Source organism: Leptonychotes weddellii, chromosome 8, assembly GCF_054177405.1.
Source record: "Leptonychotes weddellii isolate Sample4059 chromosome 8, ASM5417740v2, whole genome shotgun sequence".
In the NCBI taxonomy this organism is placed as follows: domain Eukaryota; kingdom Metazoa; phylum Chordata; class Mammalia; order Carnivora; family Phocidae; genus Leptonychotes; species Leptonychotes weddellii.
The window spans coordinates 110,032,666-110,037,375 of record NC_138376.1 but is presented as its reverse complement, the minus strand read 5'-3'; the positions used below and the strand labels follow the sequence as shown (position 1 = coordinate 110,037,375).

At 40.1% G+C, this 4,710-nt stretch overlaps 1 pseudogene; it reads left to right on the top strand.

The window, feature by feature from the left end:
- The first annotated feature begins 229 nt into the window (after positions 1 to 229).
- LOC102734551 (small ribosomal subunit protein uS11 pseudogene) lies at positions 230 to 722 on the top strand (annotated as a pseudogene).
- Positions 723 to 4,710: the final 3,988 nt, after the last annotated feature.

Below are 4,710 nucleotides of genomic sequence, written 5' to 3'. Positions count from 1 at the left end.
ATTGCAGTAAGAACATTTAACATGAGATCTACCCACCTTCTTAACAAATCTAAGTGTACAATACAGTACAGTTGCCCAAATGTACAAGGCTGTACAGTAGATCTCTGAGTAATTCCCTAACATCAAAACACATTCAACGTACATTCCAAAGAAATTGCAAAGAAAGCAGGAATTACGTTGCCCACTGTTCCAATCGTGATACACCGTATGTATCACGATCACAGTGGAACAAAAAGACCCACTGTCCATCAAGAATATAACTACTTTCCCTTTCTGATGGCAGAGTCTGGAGAAGATGCACAGAAATGGAATCTTGCAAGGGGAAGGAAAAGAAGGAAGAACAGGTCATCAGCCTTGGTCCTCACATAGCTGAAGGAGAAAATGTGTTTGGTGGCTGCCACATCTTTGCATCCTTCAATGACACTTTTGGCCATGTCACCAATCTTTCTGGTAAGGAAACCATCTGCCGGGTGACTGGAAGGTTGACCAAGATGAGTCCTCTCTCTATGCTGCCATGTGGGCTGCCCAGGATATAGCCCAGAGATGCAAGGAGCTGGGCATCATTGCCCTCCACATCAAACTCCGGCCACAGGAGGAAATAGAACCAAGACCCCTGGACCTGGAGCCTGGTCATCCACTCAGGAATGAAGATCAGGTAGATGGAGGATGTCAACCTCATCCCCTCCAATAGCACACTCAGGAAAGGGGGTCAACCGTGGTAGCCATCTATGAACAGGATTCCTCAAATTATTGTTTTCTGTGAATAAATTGCCTTTGTGTAAGAAAAAAAAAAAGAATATGACTGCTTTCATTTCTTTATGTTTCCCTCAGCCCATGTTAACAGACATACAATTTCTACACTGAAGCCATCATGCACACTTTATGATGTATTTAACTTTTATTTCCTGCTTTATTTCTATTGAGCATTATAAGAGAAGCATTTAAATGTTTCTGACTATTCCCTGTTTGGGATTACCCATATCATCTTTTTATAATGTAGATATTCGCTTTTGTCCCACCCCCCCATGTCCCCCCACCCCCGCAGAAACTTCCAAACAAAAAAAAGCTTCCGGAATGCAGACTTCACAACTCTTATTATCATGCTTTACCTTATGGCTTACAACCTACCTTACTTCAGGATGGGAACGTGTTTCAAGTCACATAAAGAAAAACGGTTAATAATTTATCTACTGATTCATTTGATCCTTTAACCAGACCCCAGGATGTCAAATCTAAGCCCACTTTCATATGCAGACCTACCAAACACAGTTTGATCTGCTTCCTTTACTATGGACATTGCTCTCATGAACAAAATTCCACAGCAAAGGCTGGATAGGCACTTGGGTATAAGTTTATCTAAACATATACACAACAGTCTATCTCAAACCCAGAGAGGAATCTCAGCTATCCATGTTTTCCAGGTCCGGACAGACAGTTCCAGTGGGTGATGACACCTGAGGAACAGCTTCCTATCTGTTCAGTCTAGGACTGCATACTCCGTATCTCATGCAAAATTCCAAAGCTCTATCTGAAAATTCTGAGCACTGCAGAGCTTTCCTTATCTCTGAGAGCCCAGGGGCCTGTGGAACCAGCACTTCCTGCATTACGGGAATAGGAAACACAGCGAATATGATTTATTGAAGATGTTTCATACTATACTTGTGCGTCACCAAACCCCACACTGTCTGCATGGATGTTGATCTCCTCTGCTTATGGAAACATTAAAGTCTACATTGTACTCGCCCAGAAAATGTAAAGGAAGATTCTTTAGATGTGGAATAGATGCTGATATTTTGATCTTCAGTCACTTGAGAAACCTGATTGGGCTAGACTGATAGGAGGAGGAAGTTGAGGCAAAGGAAACGACACAGAACTTAAAGCCAATTGTTTTAAAACTGCAACGTCTGTGGGAATGTGATTTCATACTCATTTTCCCATTACAGCTTTGTTTGCTGCATACTCGCCTCATCGCCCCTCCCCAGGAGATGATATGTTTACAACTTTATGGACCAAGAGGTTTTAACATTTATTTTAAGAGAATGTTATTAAACAGATCAAAATTTGAACCTCTAAGTCTAAAATATCATACACATATGGGAATAAAAAAATACAATTCTTATACTGGAGAAAGGGGGCTGCATTTTGCACCTCACAGCCACTTTTTCTTGGCATTTTGTTAGCAATTTCCTGGTAGCAATTCTCAGTGAGGTGTTACCTGGAATTCTGCCAAATCAGTCTTATGCAATTTGTTACAATGACTGTGGGTCACAATCTTTAACTGTTGGCAGGTGTTCTGGGCTTGCCCTCACTTGAGGAGCCCCAGTTAATCCAGTTTGGTACAATTCTTTTTTGTTTAGTTCTCATAGATCCTTTTATATACTCTCTGAACCAGAAAAATTAGCTATCATGAGCTTACACACTCAAATCTCCATGCTGCTTAGAGGGTCGATTTTCAAGATCTGAGGGAATCTTCTGAGAGCTCTTCACATATCTCTGGCTATTCTCAAAAAAAATTTCAGTGTATTTGTGAAAATAAAAGGAATGTCATAGATAGCAACATACTGTCAAGGGGTACCTGACTGCTTTGTAACTGTATGTATTAGTCAGCTTGGGTTGCTATAACAAATATAGACTGAGCGACTTAAAACAACAGATGTTTATTTCTCACACTTCTAGAGGCTGCAAAATCTAAGCTCAAGGTGCCGGCCTATTCTGTTCCCAGTGAGATCCCTCTTCCTGGCCTACAGAAGGCCACCTTGACAAAAGAGTATCTGTCATCTGGAAAGATAACCACCTTAAGCAGTTACGATTTCAAGAATTCAAGAGCAACAGAACATTTATTGCTCTTGGCTGGAAAGGTGTTGGGTGTTTCCCTGACATGCAGGGTATTCATTTAAAGCCCAGTGTCAAAAGATAGCTTATACCGCAAAAGCTGTTTGTGACGCAAACACTAGGGACAGATTGGCCCTTGAGGTACCTTTCAGAGTTGTGTCTGCTCAAGTTTTAAGAGTGGAGAACCAGGAGAAAAAGATGATTGTTCTAATCATCTGGGGCTTCTGGTTCTCCCTTCTGTTCATCTATCCCCTTCCACTAAATTGACTATGCATTCTTGGATTCTGTCATGACTTCACCCTTTGGTGACCAACTCTGCCTTCCTGGCTATCAAGTGGCCTCTCACTGCAGGGCTGTCTCTTCACTCCAGAGAGGAGGCCCCTCCAGGCTCCAAATGGCCTTATGTTCACCACCCACTGTGTTTGGAGATTAAAAACAGAAAAGAAAACACACACACACAAAGATATATTACTTGTCCAGTGTTCCCAATATTCCTGAGGTGGTTGTATTGTGATATCCCAGTTCCTTTAGATTTTCATTATAACTGAGCCCACCTGATTTTCCTCCAGTCACCAAATAAACATTAAGTGGGCAATCCCACTTCCTTCTAGTTTTATCAGACTGCCTGCCCCACTCTTCCATGATAATGCTAACTATGGTAAATGACTAGGTTATCTGTTCTTTTGTACTTGTCTTTTATGATTAACATTTATCTTGAGCAAGTGCTAACTTTTCTGTAAAGGGCTTTTCTCCCAGCATGGTTACAGGCTCGTGTATTGAGGAGAAATAAAGAAGTTATATTACATCTCTTTTGAAAAGGTTTTAATTTTTATTAATATCCAGATAATGTAACCAGCTCACTTCCCCAGGTCCCTCTCCTTCTGATTGGAGGACTATTGAATTCAAGTGGTAATATATAAAAGAAAGAATGGGTATGGCCAGGCTCACAAAAACAAGTGATTACCTGGAATAACCTAGAAATGCTCAGTAAACTTCCATGCACTATGTGCATGGCACAGCAGAATTTATTATTCAAAACTCATTCCTGTCTTGCCGTCTAACCAGAGTCCCTTAAACTTTCACACACAGGAATGTCTTTTTCATGATTTAAAAAATCTTAGATCTATATTAAAGGGAAATGTTGACTGAGAAAATATCTGAAATATTTGAAAATATCATAACATCAATTCAACATTTTAAGATGCAATTGGATTTTATCAGTGGTCAAATCATCTAGATACATTTCAATATTGATAGCACATATGTGTGAGAAACTTATTCAGGCTACAGGCAAAGCTTTTGTGACACACATAGTAGGCAACTGAAAAATATTGCAGAGGTTGTCTTTATTACTCTTGCCATATTTGTCTTATTCAGACAAATTATTTACTATTAATTTGCAAAATAATAAAATTCATAAACACATGTAAGTCACACACAAACATCCTGAGGTTTATGCCCCCTTTTGTTTTCATATTTATTTCAACACTTATCTGATGGCCTGTAGTATAATTGTATGGCTTCAATGGCCCCTGGAATATTTAACAAAAGGCTCCATAATTGGTGAAGCTTTCAAGTTTGTTTTCTAGAAATTGTTCAGTCAATGATGAGTGTCTGAGATACAAAAAGGTCTAGGACAGTGGTTCTCAAATATTCTCTTTGCCCTAGAGCCCTTCCTACAAAACCAGTCTTAGTTAGAAGCCCCAATGTAAACTATATTGTTGTGGAGGTATGCTCATTGAGGAAATGTCTAGAAGTCTCCCTGCTCCCTTCTCCCTTAGAAATCTCTGGAGAACATCAAAGAAACTCTGGTACCCTGAGGTGCATAATTTGAAAACATCAACCCTTCCAGCAGGAGTCTGGCCATTCTAGTTCTGC